General features: G+C 43.8%; 1 protein-coding gene across 1 annotated transcript in view; it reads left to right on the plus strand.

The window, feature by feature from the left end:
- Positions 1 to 23641, plus strand: part of ZBTB38 (zinc finger and BTB domain containing 38) — a 122382-nt gene that overhangs the window by 46804 nt on the left and 51937 nt on the right. Inside the window, exon 4 of the mRNA XM_082624177.1 lies at positions 17858 to 17923. The gene's annotated coding sequence lies outside the window, so the exon portion shown is untranslated. The remainder of the gene's footprint in view (positions 1 to 17857; positions 17924 to 23641) is intronic.

The following is a 23641-nucleotide window of genomic DNA, read 5'->3' on the forward strand; positions in this document are numbered from 1 at the left end:
GGAGATTAATGCTCCCCAAAGGATCTGATATATAATTCTAGCTTTTTCTTTTCAGGAAAAGTTGCAAAACCTTTACTGAAATAATGAGTGGTAAGGTTATAAGCCCTGTCTGAAGAACCCTGAACTAATTTGATACTTTATGTAGCCTTTTCACCATTGTTGGTCTTAGTGCAGTATCCCCCTCACTGGTAAATATCAGAAACCATATGGTGGTGCCTTTATGATGGTCCCAAGGCATCCTAAAGACCTCCAATAAAAATGGACTATATGTGCTCACTTCAACAGCACACACACTCTAAAAATGGACTCCAGTCCTTGCCTGAGCTGCCTGGTACCTACTTCTCTAGTTTTGTTGTCAATATCTGACTCGACCATCCGGTTTCTGATTATATTTTGCCCCTGGACTTGACATTTCTGGCACTCACACCCACACCCTGAAGAATATACATTGTCCCTTGTGCGGGAAGGCCAGCTACTGGCCGGTTTAACACAGCTCTCAGGCTCTCATGGAGCCTAACGTCTGGCCTCATCTCCTATCACTGCTGCCTTGCCTCTGCCCAGCCCCCTCACATCTGGAGTGGGCTAAGGAGGAGTGGAAGAGAAGGACAAGTTACTGATTGCAGAAGTGCTTCAACCGTTGAAAGTCCATTTTCTTGGTTTGGTGGGTCCCAGAAGTGTCTACTGAGTGGAGAGAGCTGGCTGGGCTAGCGGAGTAAACTAAAGATAAGACCAGCTTGAACGGGAGAGTACAGTGCCTGTAACAAGGGAGCAGCCAGGAGGAGAAAGTTGAGAACAAGTACCAGGTTTCAAAAGCTGGAGCCAAGTGGGGATGATCTGTTGCTGCATGTACAAGCCTCAAGGAGTCTGCCAGGAAGGGCAGGGCCAAAGGCCATGGTCAAGGAGGAAAAGGAGTCAGGGTCCATTCACTGGGGAGACCCGTTAGTCGTAGCTTGTTAATTTCAACTGCCATGTGATAATGACTCCTCAAAGCACTAAGTATGCAGGAATTGACAAATGAGTGTGTGTAGAAGGGGTTAGCTGGGGTCAACCTGCTGATTTTTTTTTTGCGGTACGCGGGCCTCTCACTATTGCGGCCTCTCCCATTGCGGAGCACAGGCTCCGGACGCGCAGGCTCAGCAGCCATGGCTCACAGGCCCGGCTGCTCTGCGGCATGTGGGATCTTCCCAGACCGGGGCACGAACCCGTGTCCCCTGCATCGGCAGGCGGACTCTCAACCACTGCGCCACCAGGGAAGCCCTAACCTGCTGATTTTTAATGTCTAGCTGCCTAGCATGGCAGAGAGAGGAGTGCGGCCGCCAAATCAAAGTTTCACTGCCGCCAACACAAACCCTCCACAGGGAACTGGAACAGCGCACTGAGTGACACCACGGACCCACCAGCAAGGCAGGGGTAACAAACACACACTTTGTAAATATTTTGATCTTTGACATTTTCAAAAAAGCGTCAAAGTAGACATTATGGGGAAAGTTAGACTTTCTTGAGCTTCCTTAACTTATAATTTTTTATTTTATTTAAAAAATTTTTTTGTTGAAGTATAATTAATTTACAGTGTTGGGTTAGTTTCTGGTGTATAGAAAAGTGATTCAGTTTTATCTATATAAAAAAAATTGTTTTTGGGCTTCCCTGGTGGTGCAGTGGTTGAGAGTCCACCGGCCGACGCAGGGGACATGGGTTCGTGCCCCAGTCCAGGGGGATCCCACATGCCGCACAGCGGCTGGGCCCATGAGCCATGGCCACTGGGCCTGCGCGTCTGGAGCCTGTGCTCTGCAACGGGAGAGGCCACAACGGTGAGAGGCCTGCGTACTGCAAGAAAAAAAAATTTTTTTTTCAGTTCTTAATTCCATATGAGGGGTAGAATTCAAATCTGGGGCCTCATAGTCTTTTCAGAGCTTAGGTCATCCCTGTTGATTTGTGATACGCAGATGTGGTCTGGGCACAACTGGCTGACGTAGGCAGTGCCTGGACCAGTTGGTTATTTTTAACCCCAGAGGTTTTATACTTTTCATGGCACAGAAGTACAAGCTCCCCTCTTGCTCTGGGTCAGCATTATGAATGTCCTGTTACTCCCTTTGGAGGATTTTGCAATCAGGCCACATCACAAGACACCAAAGCTAAGAATTCACGGTAATGGGGCTTCGTAATTTCTCATGCTGAAATCCCCTGACTTCTTGTCAAGAACGCAATTGGAAAACACCACACTGAAGACTTCAGGGTTTTGTTTTTAACTCAAGCCTCTGGTTGTCATCAGAACTTTACAGCTTCCTCCCGCTTACGAAATGGTATTTTTAAAAAATGTAAAACTGAGATTCTGTCAGAATAAGTAAGGTTGGGCCTCCCTGGTGGCGCAGTGGTTGAGAGTCCGCCTGCCGATGCAGGGGATACGGGTTCGTGCCCCGGTCTGGGAGGATCCCATATGCCGCGGAGCGGCTGGGCCCGTGAGCCATGGCCGCTGGGCCTGCGCATCCGGAGCCTGCGCGTCCGGAGCCTGTGCTCCGCGGCGGGAGAGGCCACAACAGTGAGAGGCCCGCATACCGCAAAAAGAAAAAAAAAAAAAAAAAAAAAAAAAAAAGAATAAGTAAGGTAATATATGTGAAATAGTTTGGGCAACTTAGGAAAATGTGTGGCAAGTCAAGATGTTGATGAAAACAAGTACCATAGTTATGGTCAGCATTGGCGTTTGGCTTTTGATATTGCTATTAATATTTTAAGTATCATCATTTATTTATTTATTTATTTTTGGTCTCTCTAAATTGACTTTCATCTGAAATCCTTAGCACTACTTCCTTTATATATATACATACATATATATATATATATATATAAATTATTTATTTATGTTTGGCTGCATTGGGTCTTCGTTGCTGCACGCGGGCTTTCTCTACTTGCGGTGAGCGGGGGCTACTCTTCGTTGTGGTGCGTGGGCTTCTCATTGCAGTGGCTTCTCTTGTTGCGGAGCACGGGCTCTAGGCGTGCGGGATTCAGTAGTTGTGGCACGCGGGCTCAGCAACTGTGGCTCACAGGCTCTAGAGCTCAGGTTCAGTAATTGTGGCGCACGGGCTTAGTTGCTCCGCGGCATGTGGGATCTTCCCAGACCAGGGACCAAACCCATGTCCCTGCACTGGCAGGCAGATTCGGATTCTTAACCACTGCGCCACCAGGGAAGTCCCCGCACCACTTCCTAACTAGCCAAAGCATGTGGTGTAAAAATTTCAAGCACATTTGAAAAGCTTTGGCTCTAGGCCAGGGGCCTAACCGCGAAGCTTCTAATCTTATTCAGAGACATTTGACCTGGGACTCACTAAGATCCTTGAGGGAGGGTAGATTTGAGCCATCTCTCTGCCAAAAAAAGATGCTTTCTGGCATTCGATGGGGCTCCCAGTGCATTGGCCAGAGGAGATTTTGAAAGCACTCCACAGAAGCACTGGCCCTGGGTGGTATCCCCCAAGCCGGAATAGAGCCCATCATCTGTCCAGAAGCCCCTAAGCAGAGTGCAGTCTCTCTGCTTGGTGTTCTGGGTAGGGGCCAGGGGGATTACACACAGAGGCAACAAGCATGAGATCAACCCAAGAGCAGTAAAGATGTTGTGGAAACTGTGAATTCCCTTCCACATTCCATTTCCTATAGTCTGTTATCTTCAAATGCAGCAGGAAAGTAGTATCTAGTGAAAAGGACTTTCTCATTGACCCAAATTCCTTGGCATCGACTATATCAAGGTACTTTGCAAAGAGAATGTAGCTTAAAATTCACCCCAGCACCGGACTCAGTCTATCTGTCTTCCAAGTCCTCTTGCAGCAGCGAGGCCATGGCTGGGCTGGGCTCCTAAGAGGCCTCTCTTCCCTCTCTTTTCACTCTACATGAGGCAAATTCCTTTTCTTTACTTTTAAAAAATTTGTTAAAAGACCCATAACTAGTCACTATACAAAATCTAAATCTGGAAAATACAGAAAAATATCAAGAAGAAACCAACAATCTCTAGTAATCCAACAACCAAGCAACAATTCAATATTAACATGTCAATGTATTTCTTTTCAGTTTTTCATATATATTCTTTTCTTCTTTTAAACATTACTGAAATGCTATTTTATATGCTCTTTTTCACCCCACTTAACGTTATGTTGTAAACATTTTTTCAAGTCACTAAATGATTTTGAAAATTTGATTTTTAATGGCTGTGTTTCCATTGCATGGATATATCTTAATTTATCCATTCTTTTTTAATGTACATTTTTATTGCCTCTAGTGTTCCACTATTATAAACACAAAAACATTCTTGTAGATAAATCTTGGTGGACACCTTAGGCAAAATTCCTAGAATTGAATCAGTAGGTCAAACGATCTATTTTTTTATTTTTTTCGGTACACGGGCCTCTCACTGTTGTGGCCTCTCCCATTGCGGAGCACAGGCTCCAGACGCGCAGGCTCAGCGGCCATGGCTCACGGGCCCAGCCGCTCCACGGCATGTGGGATCTTCCCAGACCGGGGCATGAACCCACGTCCCCTGCATCGGCAGGCGGACTCTCAACCACTGCGCCACCAGGGAAGCCCCAAACGACCTATTTTTAAAGTTCCTAATGCATATTGATAAATTAGCCTCTAAAACATTACCAATGTCTATTTCAAAACCTAAAAGTCCCCTTCAGTTTCTCATGTTAAAATGCATGCTCCTAGGCCCCAGTGGCATCAAAAGCTCTGAGGAGGGGGCCTAGGAATATGCATTTTAATATACCCTCCCAATCCTTACGCACATTAAGGCCTGAGAACTATTGTTAATGCTGCATTTAATTCAATAAACATTCATTTTCAGCAACACTTTTTAGACAGAAAATAGTTAACCCTAAGCTAATATATCTAAACCAGAATTTAACTTGAAGGCTCTTTTTGGCCTCTGAATTTTAATTTTAATTTCTCCTTAGTCATGGTTTGGTATAGTTGAAAGATTATCAGCTAGGGAGTTAGGAAACCTTATTGTAAATATGAGGTAACTGAGCCCCAGAATGGTTAATTTACTCACTTATGGTTGTTACCCAAAGATTTAGTGGCAAACGTAGAACTAGAACTTGAATAAACAAAGGACCCTGATCCACGCAACCTCTGGGTAGTGTTACCAAGTCCAAGGTCAGTAGTAGTAGCGGGAGCTCGCCACATGACAGGCCAGTAAATCGAGAGACGAGGCGTTGGGGCAAAGGGATAGTGATTTTATTCAGAAAGCCAGCAGACCGAGAAGATGGTGGACTCGTGTCCCAAACAACCAGCCTACCAGAGTTAGAATTCAGGCATCTTTTATACTAAAAGGGGAGGCGGTGTGGCTAGTTGTTGCAAACTTCTTGGTGCCAGAATCCTTTGGTCCTGCAGCTGTCCATGTAGGTCTGGTCACAATGTTCCCATAAACCTCCAACAAGACAAACGTTATTCTCTGAGAAGTGTTATACCTTTAAAGGTCAGAGCCTTGAGAATGGGCTATCACGTATATTTCAGGCTATCGGCAACATTGTTTTACAAACGGTTCAGAGCCAGCATGACTAAGCACAGGCCACAGAGCACAAAGGTTAGAGCTAAAGGAATAGATCCACTATGGAGTCAGCTTTGTTCTTCTCTGTGACACTCGTAGAGACAAGGCGCCGAGAGAAGACTGACTCCCGAAGTGAGCACCTGCTTCCACCAGGGAATTTTTATCTGCCTTCTGATAGGCAGGGCATACCTCAGGACATGTGTGGGCAGCCCAGACCCTGCAAGGGTCACCTCACGAGACCACTCTGGGCCCTGCCCCCCGAGGTGGTAACGCTTAGACCAAGGAGGACATAGGATAGCCACACGGATCCAGACCATGAGGGCTGAGTATGAGGTCGGGTCCAGAATCAGAAGCCAAGAGAACAGAGCAGGGGCAGGCAAGGGCAAGACTCATACTGTGGCAAAAGTTAGGTCGCAGCAGCGTGAGCTGAAAAGACCAAGCCAGAGCTGGGGGGAGCTGCCGTGTGTTCAGCCTGGAGGATGGAGTCTCATTACCCAACTTCACAGCCAGGCAAGGTACTGCCCCAGTCTGCGCCTCCCTCATTACATCCGAAAGGTGCTGTGAGCTGGGCTGCCTCCTGACAGCAGATAAGTAGGAGCACCTGGCTGCACGGGGACAATGGGCCACAGAAGCGGTACCCAAGAATGGAAACTTGGAAGATTCTCTGTTACACCAGAGAACGCAGTGAACAAACAACAACCAAATTTGAAAATTCTCACCACCTTCTAAGAGGAAGTGTGACTATCCATCCTGTCTGTATAACTCTGCTCAAAGCCACCATCAGGCCATACCCACTGGTCACCTGATAGCATCTGGCTGCCTTTCCACTCATTTTATCAATACTACCTCAACTTCTGGAGGGCCACTATCATATCATTTGACTTTTGGGTTCAGCCTTCACAGACTGCTCAGCCCCCAACAGTCCCCAGTTCACGGTCAGGTTCTATATAACACCATTTAGGTTCCTCCATGCCCAAGTTCACGTCCATGTCCTGTGAATGCACCAGGTAAAGCACAAGAGCCAAAAGCCAGAGGAGCACCTTCATTCACTGCACCCATCCTACACACAGAAGCCTGAAGGAACTTGCCTAGGATCACAGAGCTTCCCTGCTTCTGTGCATGATCTGCATTATCTCTTGGCTGTCCCCATGCAGGATCACCGCCCTCCTGATTCTTGGCCTCCTGGTCCAAACCTGTGGAGCCAAGGTCATGATGGGTATGGACTCTGGGCAGGTCCACAGCCTCCCTTGAATCAGGGGTACAGCAGATGGAAGGTGACTTTCCAGACACGGCTGGGCCAACTCGAGTCATCGCTATGAGGTTGGCCCTTTACAAAGCCCATTTCCCTGGTGTCCTGAACAACTTCCTTGGCTGCGTCACCTTCTGCTGTGCACATGGAATTCTGATTGCCGGCAGGACCTGGATCCCTAGGCTAGGAAGATCCATGGGGTGGTCACAGCAGTGTCTGCAGGTCTAACTCCCAGGAGGTGGACGTCAGAGTTCCGTGACATCCGGACAAGGTGTCCACATGCTGCTGGAGAGTCGTGAGTGGTCAGCAGAGCAGGAGGTCCAAGGGCAAGAAGTGTTCAGTGTGGCCTGTGACATCCGACAAGTGCCACTGGTGGTCCCATCCTTACCTGTCTGTGCTGACTCCATGTCCCCCCCCACCACACCCTGCCGGAACAAACACACATCCTGCTAATAAGTTACCAACTTTAGGAATAAAAAGCACTTAGACAGTCTCTGGCCAAAGCTGCAGGAGGACGCCAGCCCAGGCAAAGTCCGTCACTGCCCCTTGACTGTCATATCATGGCCTTTGTATTACCCCATGGGAGCGAGTATCACTGGTCTCAAGTCTGCCTGCTGGGCCGAGAGGCACTGCCTCAAAGAAGCCCAACATTCCCAGATGGCAATGTCCCTCTACTGCCGTCAAGAGGAACGAGACAAACCTGAAACCTCACCCCATACAGGAGCCCCATTTTCCATCATCAAAATGCCAGACAGCCCACATTGCTGTGTAGACAAGTACTAGGAAAGCTGGAACAGTGAGAGAGATCTGAAGCCATGCCATGCAAGGCCTGAAGGCCCCACACTTGACTGCCATCTTGACTGGGGACCATCAAAAGGAGCCCCTATGCATCTGTCAGGATGGCTAAAATAAAACATACTGATGTTACCAAATGCTGGTGAGGATGTAGAGAAACCGGATTGCTCGTACACTGCTGGTGGGAGTATAAATGGTTCAGCCACTCTGGAAAACAGTTTGATAGTTTTTAATAAACATACACTTACCATACATTCCCACTCCTGGATATTTACAGATGAGAAATGAAAACTTAGGTTCGCACAAAAACTTGTACATGAATATTCATAGCAGTTTTATTTGTTATAGCTTAAAACTGGACACCTACCAAGTGTCCTTCAGTGGATAACAAACTGTGGTACCTCCATACCATGGATTGCTATTCAGCAGTAAAAAGGCACATCTTCCCATCCAACGTGAATGGATCATAAGGGCATTCTGCTGGGTGAAAGAAAGCCAGTTCCAAAGGGTTACAGACTGCATGATTGCACTTACATAACATTCTTAAAGGGACAAAATTACAGTGTTGGAGAACAGATCAGTGCCAGGGGTTAGGGTTGGTGGAAGGTGTGACTATGGTGGGATAGCACAGGAGTTTCTTTGTGGTGATGGAATAGTTTTGTATCTTGATTGTGTTAATGGCTTCTCTAATCTCCACATGTGATAAAATTTCATAGAGCTCTAGACACACAGACACACACACACACACAGAATCCATGTAAAAACTGGTGAAATCTGGGCTTCCCTGGTGGCGCAGTGGTTGAGCGTCCGCCTGCCGATGCAGGAGACACAGGTTCGAGCTCCGGTCCGGGAAGATCCCACATGCCGCGGAGCGGCTGGGCCCGTGAGCCATGGCCGCTGAGCCTGCGCGTCCGGAGCCTGTGCTCCGCAACGGGAGAGGCCACAGCAGTGAGAGGCCCGTGTACCGAAAAAAAAAAAAAACTGGTGAAATCTGAAGTAGTAGTCTGTACCTGAGTTAACTGTGTCGTACCAATATTACTTTCTTGGTTTAGAGAATGTACTACAGTAGTATCAGATAATACCATTCTGGGAAGACAGATGACATCATACGGTTACTGTACTATTTTTGCAACTTCTTGTGAATCTTAAACTCTTTCCCCAAAAATGATTAAAAGCAACTTTTTAAAAGTTTTATTTTAGGTTTAAAAAAAGGGGGAGGTTGTTCCTCACCCCAAGGAAGGGGGATTCAGCCACTCCACTGGCTTCTCTTTTATGAGCACCTCCTATTGTTTATTTTGCCGCTTTCTAATTTATGGTTAGGCGTCTACGGCGGCATCCTGGTGGCTTTGGCCTCACCCTCTGCTTCTCAGAGTCAGTCAGAGTCAGCCCATCTCAGACCCAATCACAGCTCGTCTTCCAGCACTGAGTGTGAATATTCTCCCCTCCTCCACCCTGAGACTGTAACTTCAAAGACTCAGATCTAAGAAATGGTCTCACGGTGAAAAATCTAGGACAAATCCTCCTTCTCACTCCTGCACGGTAATTTCTCTTCTGGAATGGCTCTTTGTCTTCCCTGCTCTTCATACAGATTATTCTCTTCACCTTCACCAATGGCCCCTCCTCTAATGGAAGGAGATTAACCCTTCCCTGCCCCCTCTCAATCTCATTCCGCTGAGGGCTTTCTCTCACCAGCTCTGCTGTCCCCGGGCCCCGGGCCGCAGCTGAACGCTCCAGTGTGAGACGGCTGCCTTCCCTTTGAAGCATTTATGCCTCTGTCAAGCACCCTTTTGCCAGACTTGGCCCTGGGAAGACAGTTTTGAAATTAAACGTATCGTGAGCCCCCTGGGTTTGCAGTATGGAATTGCACAAGGCCCTGGGCATTTAGGTCGAGGGGTACCCGCTGTGCTCACTACCTTCAGGGCCTCATCTTAGTGAAATTCTAGCATTATTTATTCCCTTGTTTTATGGAGGGGTCCCCAGCACCACCTAAGATTGAGGCTGTGCATATGGGGCTGATGTCTATGTGGCATCCCGTCTGGATATGACAAGACACACACACACAAGCCACTGTCCCCCAGGACTGGCCTCAGTCCCTAATTTCCTGCCATGCCTTATTCATTACGGGCAGCCATCTCAAGAGACCATGGTGAGAGGGACATAGGTGTACGTGTCTTAGGCCTGGTTGTGAGCTGTAATCAGGTTGCTGTGCCAGAAAGGGGACTATTCGAATTGTTGATCTTCAGTGGGCGTTGGTGAATCTCCTAGTTTTGCACCTTCTGGTTTCAAAACCATACTGAACAACAGAAAATGAAACCTGCAACTTATTTTTAGCTGCTTATGCTAACTCATGAGATTTTTCTTTGCAAACCAAATGGGATAAAAGCCTACTTCAGCTGGTTGAACTTAATCTGATTGACTTAATATAGCAATCAAGCCTATTATCTCTGATACTTCTCAAATAACACTTGGTCCCAGGTGATATTTTGCCTAATATTTACTATTTTGCTAAAAATTATATTTAGCTGAGCTTTAAAAAAATTAAGTAAAAAAAAAATTAAGTATTCTATAACATTTTCTTCTGAGAGGAACTGGGAAAGAAGTTATAAACCCTCTATACTGGAATCTATTCATTAATTCACTTATTCTATAACCATTTGTCAGGCAGCAATTTAGGTGAAAAGTGGATTTTTTTTAATTGAGCCAGTGTGTTGAATTACAAAGAACAGAATACTAGTAATTAAGGAATACGGCTTTTATCCTGGTTGCTGAGGTCTTCAGATATCACACTCTCTTTGAATCTGATTTTCTCCTCCCTCAGAGAAAGGGTTCAGGGACTTCCCTGGTGGTCCAGTGGTTAAGAATCCGCCTGCCAATGCAGGGGACACGGGTTCGAGCCCTGGTCTGGGAAGAAGATCCCACATACCACGGAGCAACTAAGCCCGTGCGCCACAACTACTGAGCCTGTGCGCTAGAGCCTGCAAGCCACAACTACTGAAGCCCATGCACCTAGAGCCCGTGCTCTGCAACAAGAGAAGCCACTGCAATGAGAAGCCCGCGCACCGCAATGAAGAGTAGCCCCTCGCTCACCGCAACTAGAGGAAGCCTGCGCGCAGCAATGAAGACCCAACGCAGCCAAAAATAAATAAATAAATAAATAAATGAAATTTATTTAAAAAAAGAAAAAGAAAGAAGGGGTTCAGATGACATCATCTGAAGTGCCTTGCCTATCCTATAATTCTGTGAAATGCGCTATGCCATTGAGAGCCCGAGGAAACGTTGAGGTACATTTTGGAGGCAGTGGTGTAGTCGTCAAGCCACCCTTATTTCTGTGTCCCCTTTCCCTGTTCTAGGAGGGACAGATATAAACAAAGCCTGTGGTCTGCTTGCCAGACAACTTTTCCCCCACCCCCTCCCCCCAACTTGGTAAACAAGTGATTAAGAACTTGAAAGACTTCCATAGGTATTTTTAGTCTCCAGATCCGTTCCTTAACTCATGGAACAGGTTCTCTAATTTTAGGAAGTGGTTTCAAAGGACAAAGCTGAAGATTCCACTGGTAGTGGTCGGAGCAGAGAAAGGACCCCTAATCTGGTGTTGGTTAATCAAGATCCTACCCATATAAGCCCCTCCATTGCACCTGGCAATGCTCTAGGTGCTGTGGGAGATACAGAGATCTCACAGGATGCCAGCCAGAGACGCGAGTCAAGGCAGGTAATTCAACACAGCAAAAACATATTGTGCTTTTATCTTTAGTCCAAAGGAAGTGAAGATTCACTGAGGTTTGTTAGGCTGCTCTGGTGAGAAGAGGTTCATGGTTGTGACCTTTCCGAACTACAAATTCATTCATCTGAGAGAAGAGAAAGCAAATGAATTGGTTCCCGGGTTGTCTTGGAATATGTGCTGCCCAGGATGAAGAAAGACATGAGGAGAGGATGATGTTCTCACATGGGGTAGATTTTACCCCACCTGTAAGAATTCTTCCTTCTCCACTTTCATGTACGTCACCACCTTCCCTCTTCAACCTGGTTGCCTGCTCATCTCTCTGGAAAGAAGAAACTCAGCCTTCTTGCTTTCATCCATTCAGGATCTAGAAGACCCTGCTGTTTCATTTGCTCTCCATCTGGGGAGTGGCAAACAGTGATGGCTGCAAATGAACGTGTGACTAGAGATGCAGGAATGCTCTTGATCTCCATGGGCACGCAAGGTCTTTATTAGTGCCACATTTCCAACGCACTGCAAAATGAAAGCAGGGACTATTCTGCTGCTAAAGCTGAGGTAGTGACATCGAACATGGTGGTGAGCCATGCTGAGGATATTCCCACGGGAGAGTCTGAGCTGAATTAGCTTGGGGTGGGATGTTGTCCACCACAGTCTCCCTGGCAACCCTAAGTCACATACCACTTTTTCTCGGTTGAAGACCACATGGTTCACATTTCCCTTCTCGCTCCAACTCTTTCCTCGAGGGTAACCTCAGTTTGGTCCCCAAGGCTTGCTGCCCGGTCCTTGCCGTCAAGTGTGCCCTCCTTGCCCTCATCTTACACAGATGCTAATGGATGGAAGTGAGAAACCTCCTGTCTGAGAATTGGAGCAGGCTTCCTGGAGCTCGAACCCCTCCCGCATGTCCATTCACCCAAGCCTTTGTTCTACCACCTCAGGACCACTGAGAGAAATAATCCTCCTCTCATGTTCCGAGCAGGGTGGAGCTGATGGAGTTGATTTGAAAGCCCCCTTTGCAAGCCATCTGGCTGGCATCTAAAATTACTGCCAATGAGCGAGACAGTCATCTGGTCACCAAGCCAGGAGGCAGGAGACTTGGAGTCCAGCTCTTGGCCTAACCAACCTAGAAAGCAAGCAAGCGGGGCTGGATTGTTTAGAATCACAAACCTTCAGAGCTGGAAGGGATCTTAAATGGGGGCAGAATGTACAGATGTTCCCATAGAGAGGCAATCATTAAAATGATGCATGTGAAACACTAAGCTTGGAAAATCTCTTACTCAAAAGTTAGGCTTTTCAAAAGTCCATTTTTAAAATATGTTGGGGAAGGGACTCATCATACGGACTTAAGTTTTCTGTTCAGGACAGAAATACTATTTGTGAGTAGAAACCAGGTCAGTCTTTTTTTTAAATTTATTTTTTTAACATCTTTATTGGAGTATAATTGCTTTACAATGGTGTGTTAGTTTCTGCTTTATAACAAAGTGAATCAGTTATACATATACATATGTTCCCATATCTCTTCCCTCTTGTGTCTCCCTCCCTCCCACCCTCCCTATCCCACCCCTCTAGGTGGTCACAAAACACCGAGCTGATCTCCCTGTGCTATGCGGCTGCTTCCCACTAGCTATCTATTTTACGTTTGGTAGTGTACACATGTCCATGCCTCTCTCTCACTTTGTCACAGCTTACCCTTACCCCTCCCCGTGTCCTCAGGTCCATTCTCTAGTAGGTCTGAGTCTTTATTCCCGTCCTGCCCCCAGTTTCTTCATGACCTTTTTTTTTTTTTTTTTTTAGATTCCATATATATATGTTAGCATAAGGTGCTTGAAACCAGGTCAGTCTTGATTGTTATACTGAGTTTTCTTTGATTATTTATTTGTTTGTTTGTTTGTTTATTTATTTATTTTTTGGCTGCACAACATGCAGGATCTTAGTTCACTGGCCAGGTATCAAACCCGTGCCCCCTGAAATAGTAGCTCCAAGTCTTAACCACTGGACCAGCAGGGAAATCCCTCTTTGATAATTTAGATTAGATTAATCTAACAACTGGATAACAAATTTATTCACAAATGCAGGCTTGTAGAAGAATTTTAATACAGCAAATGGGTAAACTCACTTACTAAGTGTGTGATCTTGGGCAAATGACCAGATCTCTCATAGTCTCAGTTTCCTCATCTGTACCATGAAAAGACTGGATTTCATTAGGTGAAGTAGTTTGCTCAAATGGATGTGTAAGCTTTTCCACTTATTTCGCCTGATAAAACATTTCCAAATTATGACAAATCTCTGACCAAAACTGTTATCCTGCTTTCTATCCTTAACTTTCCAACATGGTCTAGTTAATTCCTCTTCTCTTAGTCTTTTCCACCTGTTGGTGCAAACTGTCTCCAGTTGGTACCCACAATTCCCAGGGCATGGAGAGTTGAGGCTGGTTCATCTAAACAGGGGTAGTCCTGGCTCCAGGGAATAGGGGTCCCCTCTACCAGGAGTCTGCACAATCAGAAGATTCCTATCGGTACATCAGGACAGAATGTGGATGGAAGAGGTTTTATCCTTTTAGGATTGGTGGAAAGACCCAGACTTTGGAATCAATTGGACTGGGTTTGAATCCTAGCTCTGCTATGTGTGACTGGTAATCTCAGTTAGTTCCTCACTTAAAACTGATGATAACTAATATCCACCTTGCAGGATTATTGGGTTAGAATTAAATAATATAATATAGCTAAAATATTGAGTACATAGTAGGTTTTCAATAAATGGTAGCTACTATAGACTTAGCTCTGATCAAAGTAGAAAGCAGAAGTCCCTGCCCAGATATCTAGGCAAGATGTAGATGTTCAAAGTAGCATTGGACTTTCCTAAAAATTTAGGCTAAAATATCATTCAAAGGCATTTTTAGTCATTGATAAATTAAGTCACCGTATTGTTTCCATGAATATCCTACAAACAAATGTAACAACCAACCTCATAAAAATGTTTAAACTTTTTAAATTCAAAGAACTTAAACAAAAATGTTACATCTGGTAAACATTTTATTTTTAAAAATCGAGATTAGGAAAAAAAAATCAAGATTGTAGTAGCCGAACCTGATAACAAATTTTACCCACAAATATTGAATATCTATATTAGGTATAAACGGAAACCAGCTGTAGTTTTTAATGCAGTGAATGGAGCAAAGAAATGTGCAAACCAATCCAAATGTTTATAAACGAAGGACTCCTCGGGGACTCAGTGCCCTGACTTTATGTTTTTTTTAAACAGAGAGTCAAGCTTTGTTCATACTTGAATTATGTACTTTGCATAAGTCATGCAATTTAACTTTAACCCACAGGACTGAAAAGAGAATGAGCTCAGACCGACTGCAGAAGGAGACTGTAAGCAAGTAAGGGCATTAATCAAAGTGAAAGAGGCAGCCCTTACCGCTAGCTCTGTCCTTCTCCAGCCTGCTCCTGCCGGATTTGGGGTTCCTTGTGCCTGACTCATCAGAGAGGCAAAAACAGGTTAAAATTTTCATCACGGAAAAGGGATTTGTCTGTTAAATGAACGTTTGTGCCTATGCCCTGAGGAGGTTGGTGAGCACACAATTTTTAAAAATCATAAATGAGTGCATACCCTTGCCACTTGTAATCATGACAAAGCTTAAGTAATTCGGGCATGAGCATGGTTTTGTTTTTTTTTATGTGCAAAACAGGATTTACTAGTCGAGAATGTCTGTCTAAACAAGCTCATCCATCTAAATGCTTTCAACTACAGCTCAAATTTGTTTAATACAAGCAGGTTCAGTAAACAAGCCACATTTGCTCATTGAATGTTTTGGAACATCACAAAATAAACCAATACGTGGCTTTTAGGCTCGATTTGACAGACGGTAGGCAGAGAACCCCACTGGGAGGTTTGGAAACCACTTGCCCTGCCATCCGGCTTACAAGCACAAGTAAGGGACCTGACCACATTCACCACCCTGCCCCTGTAAAGTGGACATAACGCTATTCACTCATTTTGTGGGAGCCTGATCTGGATTACTGTCCTTGTCACTGTCATTTATTATCTCAAGCAGAGGAGGCAGCGACTTCATTCTATGTGGTCAGAGTAGATTCCGTATCATGTATATTTAGCTTGCATGATAATAATTTGTGAGTATTTTAATGTGAATGTCTAGCTTTCAAGTGTTACTAATGAGGACTATCTGGACAGACACCAAGGGCATCAAATGTCTTAAGTGTTCACCTCAACCTCCTCCAACCCCACTTTAAGGACCCTGCTTTATAGATGACCATATATTAAATTGGTACCTTGCAACTGAGCGTTATAGGCTCACTAATTCTCAACCTCCATGGTGAAGGAGGAATTAGCCTAGGGATACTCCATCCTAATTTTCTGTCGCTGTCAATGCTAACCAGAGCTCATAGAGCAATGATGGTGGGGGCGGGGAAGATGGGTCCACCATCGGGGTTAGACCAGGAGCTACTGTTTCCGTTAAAGCCACGTTTATTTCTGGAGTGGTTGTGGGAGAGAGATGTGCTCCAAAGCGAAGAGGACTCGGAGTGGTTCAGGTATGACCGACCATCTGGACAACCCAGCTCAGAGACTCTAAAGTGTACGGGATAGAGGTGGGCTGGATACTTTCCATACATTGAGCTAAAAAATCACTTGGGTTCGGTGGAAGGAGACAGAATGAGAGCTAGAAACAAAAGATCCGGCTGTGAAACCTAGTACCTAAGTTCAGATGTTCAAATACATTTTCTCCTTTAAAAAAATTCTGGGCAACTTAAATGTTTTGCTAACCTGATTATTTGCAGCCAGTTCTTACAGAAGAGAGAGGCAACCCCAGAAAAGATTAATTCATTTTTGCACGTGTTAAAATTAATTAACATTAGCATATTTAATGATGCAATAGGCAATTAAAGACTTGAAGAAAAACGTACGTATTATATATTCAAAGTCAGTCTCATAACATTTTCGAAAAATGTTGGCTTATGTCCAGGATCTAAGGCTGGGGGTGGGTATGGTTTCTTTGTAGCTGAAGAAAGAGTAGAAAAGAATCTGTTCCATTTCCTTAAAAATAAAAGACTTCATGTTTTATACAGCATGGTAAATGAAATGCTTTTCTGATTTTTACCTGCCGGCAGGATCTGGAGCAAATTTTGCTAGCAAGCTATTCTGTTTTCCTCTCTTTTGGAACATGGTGACACTGGTTTTGTAGCAAAACAGTCTTTGCTTATTAGGCATTTCTTCAAAATCCTGAATAAGCAGCTCTTTCCACATTTTTTGTTCCACATGTTAAACATTTCATTGCAATTTGAGCTTCGCCTGTGTGTGTGTGTGTGCATGTGTGTGCGTGTGCGTGTGTGTGTGTGTGTGTGTTGATAGGAAAGATTGAAAGGGGATGTATCAGAATTCTTGATGGTTTTTTGTTTAAAAAATTAATTCCTACGATTATGTATTGGAGTCTCTACAGAAGGTGATTCCAATTTATTACATACAGCCAAAGTAAAGCCCATCAATCTTGAGCAGCGGCAGTAGGGAGGGGATATTGAAGAAGACATGAAATTCGGTGTTTGAGTAGATGAGATTTAATTTTCGGAAAACATTTCACTCATAAAACAGATAGCACCCCAGTGTCAGCCCTGACCTCCATGATGTCAATGTCATCGTGGGAGCGTAGCTAAGCCTCAAAGTAAAACAAAGAAACATTGCATGTCAGCTCAACACCATTTCTTCCCTTACACTATGTACAGCATATATACACAAAGCCTTTTGGTACTCCTGTTAATGGCTGGTTACTTTACGTTCTAGCCTTTGGAGGAGGAGGAAGGAGAAAAATCGTTTTGCATTTCCTAGGTTCTGAGCAAGTACAGTATGCTGTTGCAAGACATAACGTATTTAGGTCAGTGTCCTAAGGACAGCTTTTATTTTAGCGCTCGTGATGGTCAGCTATACATCGAAAGGAACTCAGCATCAGTTTATTTTTCTGTAAGTGCTTTTATTCTGCTTTTAAGTTTAAGCAAATTCATTCACATTTTAATACCATTCCGACTGGGGAGGTATCTGCCGTTCTGTACTGCAGATACATTTAGCAGAATACATTTACACGGCTTGTGGTTAGAGGTTATAGCATGGATACACACAGCTGATCACGCATTCTTCTACAAGCCTGCCGGCACCATTTAGGATTCTGAAAAATAATCTAGAAACGCTACACCCTTTATAATATTATTCTTTACTTTGCAGTAGCTTAAAAGGTTTGTGCTTGTCATTGTTGCTAGCCATTCTATGAAATTAACAGTCTATAAAATGCATCCCGAACCAGATACATACTGTATTGAAAGCTTTCTTCAAGAAGAAGATGCGACAGTATTCGCTCCAGCTTATTTTCTTCCTTAGCAAAAGGATTGTTTGATTCTCAGAAGCAGAAGGGCACATTCATTGTGCAGCAGCTCTGCTGAACTGTATGAAATGCCTTCTACTGTCTGGTTGCAGAATTTGGAGTTTGCTAAACAGTGTTTAGTGATTGGGCTCATCTTGCATCACCAGTTGATGACATTTTTCTTTGTTCCCTCCTACCCAGTTGAACCAAGACTCTGAGGCTGATATGCAATGTCACTTACAACATTAACCAGACACCGCATTTAAGGTGAGCTGTCCTTTGCCTCCTCCTTCCCCAGTGCTCGTGTGCTGCCTGCAGTGTGTATCTTGCTTCTGCGAGCCTAAGATGGCAGGCAGGATTAGCCGTGCTTGTGCTGTGCATGCATGCTGTGTAGAGAATTCATTACACGTTGCCTAGTATTTCAGATGTGAGTATGTAAATGCTCGGGATGCCATATCATCTGGTAGCGAAGACTTGTTTTTGCCTCATTACAGCCTTAGCTATTTCAGCATCACCTTTCAGCTCCGATTCATTTGCTTCTGGATGTTTGCTTTTCATCACATTCAAAATAGAATTTTACCTTTTTTTTTTTAACAAAGCCAAAAAAAAAAAAAAAACCCTAAAAACAAAAACAACAACAAAACTCTGCTACCAGATGGTGTCTCCCCTTTCTTCTTGCATTCGCCGTCTTTTAAATAATGTATGGTGTATTGTTAATTAATGTGAATATCAAATTAAACACTTGAAACTTACATGTTTATTATGCGGGTAGGAGGCAAGGTGGAATCTATTTTTAACTCTTATGCACTCCATGGTGTACAAACAACTTGGTTCTCAAATTTGTATTTTCAGTACTGGTATCAGTGGTTTGATTTTCAGCAGATGTGACAGTGGCCTTTGCAGTGGTCAGCTCCAGGCTTTGAACTCTCAGAGGAGGAAGGGAAAAAAATTCAACACGCTACTTCCTTGGTTGCAGCCTCAGAGAAACCTTGGATGAGAAACTTCTTTTTTCAAACCTGTTTTCCTGTTGATAAATTCAGTTCTCGTGATCACAGTACATTCAAGCTGTTCTGCGTATGGTTTTGTGTGTGTGTGACAATTGCATCTAAAACTTGAGAGCAAGAAGACGGAGAAATCAGTTGGTCCCCATCGCTTTACATAAAAATGGCTGAATGTCTTGTGATGCATTAAGTGATACATACAGGTAGGTTGAAATTTGCATGTTTTATAGATTTTTTTTGAGCCATGTAGCAAGAACATTAAATAGATTGAAATATGACTTTTAAAACAAATTAAATAAGACAGTTGTAATTGGGAGGGGAGGGTATTCAGTTGGATGGCCTTTCCTATTCAGATACTATACAAATATATAGCTTTTATAAACTTATAAAATGATTCTGCTATACAAGTGAGATGATTCCTCCTAAAAAATCATATATATGATAGGTGTGGCGCCATTAGACCACAAAAGAATTTTTTGAAAAGTCTGTGGATTCAGCTCCATTTTAGCTTGAAACTAAAAATAAATGGGTTTCTGGAGATAATTTTGAACAGCGCAAATAAGCTTAATAAGAAACATTTAAAATATTTAAATTTTAAGAAGCGGTCTTTAAACGTGTTATATGAAAGATGAAAATAAAAAGTTAGAGGCTTCCAAAATCAATTTTAGATAATGTACAAGAATAAATGCATTATTTGTATATGTATTATTTGGGGAGATGAGGAATCACAATTTTAAAGGGGGAAATATTAAATATAGATGGCTCTGTTAGAAGAAAAATAGCCTCACTGAGTGAAACAGAGTCCCTAGAATGGTTCATTGCAAACCATACAGCTGTGGTTCTGTAAGCACCAAATTCTAGCACTTTTCAAAATAAATTCATGGGTTCTTTCCTTTGAGCTTAACTTCTCAAATATATTTTAGTTTCAAATTAACACTGGGCCAGAACCTGTTTCTTTAGTAACCACATCTTATTTTAAAATGCAGTAACAGATATGCAAAAGATAGTCTTTAAAAAAAAATGTTTCATGAAAATTTTGCAGTTCTTTTTCCTCTCATGTAGAGTCTGAACTGGTTTTAGACGTTTATACATGCGGTCTTCAAGCCTTAAAAATTAAGCCATATTTCTATACATAGAAACCTTGCACAGTAAGAGCTTTTTCTTTTCCCCTTTGTGCTCAGCACTTTCAAAATTAAGGTTTTCTTTGTCATGTGCTCCAGAATGCTGGTCAAGGCTTGTGTGCAAAGGTGTAGTTTCATTATCACGAGTTCACCAGCGCCACTGAAACAATAGATATCTCAGACATTCTGAGAATCAGAAAATGCTTATGCTGTTGTTTTGCCTGATTCCTCCATTGGTAACCTCTGAGCTCTCAGTAGAGAAGGACCCAAACCCAAGCCCACCCCGGCCCCATCTATAAGTGCACATGGAGCCTCTGTGCAACCATCTTTGTAGGTGTGTTAGGAGGGAGATGCTGCCAAACCCAAAACCTCCCTGAGGTTTGCTCCAGTATGTAGAACATCGAGCTGCAGAACCATCTGGGTAAATAGTTGCTTCATCTTAGCAGTTTGTCTGATATTCCAAAGCACTGTCTATAAAATCAAACCTCTAATGGACTAAACATTTGTTGTCGTCGTTGTGTTGTTGTTTTGAGGCCAACTTAAATATTTTGCTTGGAGTTTTTTCTCTGGTTCAGTTATATGAGAACATGATTCATCTCACAGTGATTTTGTTCTCTGGGCTTGCCATGAAGTATCCTTCTTGCAATACCTTTTTTTTTTTTTTTTTTTTTTTTGCTGTTTGGGAGCCATTTTCCTTCTCGCCTGTGACTTAAAAAGACTAAGTGCATTTTGCATATAGCATCAGTCAGAGGATCGTAAACTGAAGGGAAATGTCGGAACCCTGATTCAGCATTGCCTGTTTATTTTAGTATCAGTAGCATTAACAGTTGCAGGAGGATCAAGCTAATTGTCACTCGTTCTTGAGCAAATAATGAGCCCAGCATTTGTAATTAAAACACTATTGCTGTTCGGAAAGATTACAACTCAATGTCTTCTATTTTGATAGGCTGGTACCAATTAATCATTTTGAACCCATTTGAATCTTAATCACAAGATTAGATGGATTCAATGGAATTGTTTTACCCTAAAATTGAATGCCTGAGAGATTCAACAGTGTATTTCTTCTCTGTAAAATGTCGATCCTTTTGTTTTTAACTCAAGCATGGTTGTGTTACCTTATAGATTTTCATACCTCATGATTTTTTGTGGCATTATTCATTCATGTTGCTCTTGGTGTCTCCTAAAAGAATTTTAAACACAAGTCAAGGAGCTTGAAAGCCAAATAAGACTGTTGGGAAGTATACTGTACCATTGTCATTGTAATTAATAGACCAGTGAATGGAAGAATAATTATTATTTATTACTTTGTTGTGTTTCGCCTTAATGCTTTGCCTTCGTATTTCACCAGGCATAAAGCTTTTCTAAACTTACCCATTTACAATTATCATTGGATTTCCTGCCGATTGTAGAGGATGGCACTTATCCCTTCTCATTGTTGAAAAGGCAGTGCTTAACCCATTTATACTTTTTGGCTAAGGTGTTTACACTGGGCAGGCCAGAGCAGGTGCGACAGGAAGAATGTGCAAACAACTGCCTTGTTCTCACCAAAACAAAATGGGCAAATCTGTGGTTTTCTGCCTGAATGATTTGTAGTCTAAAATTCTCAACTCTTTTTTCGGAGAATAGGAATTGTTTTTCCAAGCCTTAACTCAGTGAAATTACCAAAATGGCATCTCTTGCTACTAGAGGGATGTAGATCTACCTCAGCGATTTCCATGGATCCCCCATAGAGGAAATGGGTACCCAGACCACATCTTAGGGCTGGTTGATATGGGGAGATGGATCTAGAAAGATGATCTTCTCTTTAATACGCTAAGCCTTTGAGTTCCTTGGTACCATATGGTTCATTCTAGCAGCTCCCTTCCAAGGGAAATGCTGTTCTTAATGGCTTTCTTGGTAATTAAACATTCAACAAATATATTGAGTACATAATACATACCAGGCATATTCCAGAGGCTAGAAATACCGTAATGAGCAGGAGAGACCAGGGCCTGCCTCTCATAGACCCACCCACAGTGTGGTGGAGTGGTAGGGGCCAGGGGCACAAAAATAAATATGTAAACAATTAATTGGAGAAGACAAGTGCAAAGGAGAAAGAGAAGATGAAATTAAAAAAACAAGGGTGTGTTGTCGCGAGGCGAAGAGACACTTTATTTATTTATTTTTTTTACTTTTTTTTTTTTTTTTTCTTTTTTATACGCGGGCCTCTCACTGTTGTGGCCTCTCCCGTTGCGGAGCACAGGCTCCGGACGCGCAGGCTCAGCGGCCACAGCTCACGGGCCCGGCCGCTCAGTGGCATGTGGGATCTTCCCGGACCGGGGCACGAACCCGCGTCCCCTGCATCGGCAGGCGGACTCTCAACCACTGCGCCACCAGGGAAGCCCGAAGAGCCACTTTAGAATGGTTGTCCAGGGAACGCCTTCCGGAGGAGTGGTATTTAGGTGGAGACCTAGATGGTGACATGGATCCAGACAGGGGAAGGGCTGATGGAGAGCGTTGCTAGGAAGAGGGGGTGCTCATGCTCAGACCACAAACTCCTTTCTACGAGTAACTGCCATTAAATCAGAGCCAGCTCTGAGGACTTGGTGCGTTGAGCCCGACTTAGGTAAGCTGCCCCCGGAGCGAGACGGTGGGCCAGGCCCGCATGGCTGGTTTTAGTCAAATTCCCAGGACTCAGTGCCGGCAGAGTCATCGCCTTTGACCCAGACCCACCGCCACACAGCCTCAGAAGGTACAGTAAAGTTCTGGACTTTGCAGTCCCAGGTGGTATTAAAATTTGGGCACAGATTCAGTGCTAGCCCAAGAAATCCACAGAAGAAAGGAATCCCGGAGCAAGGAAATTTCTGGGAAGCCTGTTGCTTTATTTTCCTTAAGAACTCCAGAACTTCAATTCGTGGCAAAACATTGAGAGAGCCGCTTCCTTTAATTTTTGTTTTCAAAGGCAAGAGGTGGAAGGGTCTGTCCCACCTTGCCAGTAAATTGTCTTTGACCTCTGACCACCTCAAACGCTTCAGTTTCTGCAGAACTCTGTTGGTGGCTTTGTAAAGACCTCACTGCTTGGAGTGTTCTTTCTCTATTTGAACAAATAATACTCAGGAAATTATTCAGAACCAGAACTCTTTCATGCCTTTTAGGTTCATCTGCTAATGAAGCTCCAAGAGCAAAGGGATAGGTTTGCTCTACACCTTAGAAACCAAAAGACCCTTCAAAGTCTTCTCAGTGTTTCAGAAGCATCTTCTAACACTGATTCACAATTTAGTGGGCTTTGCTTATCACAAGTTAGAAGTAGCCTGGCTGACTCCTTACACTTTGTTTGGTTTTGACTAGCCATAAAACATTCCGCTGCATGAAGAATGTTCTAGTTCTTTGTAGTAGACTATTGCCCATCAGTGGGGAGGGGCTTCAACTGTTCAGTTCACTTCTTCAAATATTTGTTGAGCATCTACTGTGTGACAGGCACCACTACAACCCAGGCAGAATGGAAATGTGACACGAAATTCCCCGTGAAGCTCACGTCCACTTTCACAAGGCTAGGGGGTCGTATGGACAGGTACAATTGTATATCCTCTCTGTTCCAGAAAGAAATGAATGGCATGCTGCTCTCTTAGTGGCCTTTTATACTGTTTCCTGAAGGCTAGCCTTCAGTTTGGGGGCATCTCGACCAATGGAAAAGATGGTTCTTCCCTGGGACTCTGTGTCTCATCCTCAATCACTTTCCCCAAATGTCTTGGTTCCTAATAAGCCACCGTATGTCTGGCTGCCCGTCTCCAAGCTGGTCTGCCTGGCCTAGCAGGTGACCTCCATAACGGCTGCCACTCTTTCGCATTCATGAGCAGATGTTAAGTTGAGAAGTCCTTGAATGC

Source organism: Mesoplodon mirus, assembly GCF_964341445.2.
Source record: "Mesoplodon mirus genome assembly, chromosome: 6".
Lineage (NCBI taxonomy): Eukaryota > Metazoa > Chordata > Mammalia > Artiodactyla > Ziphiidae > Mesoplodon > Mesoplodon mirus.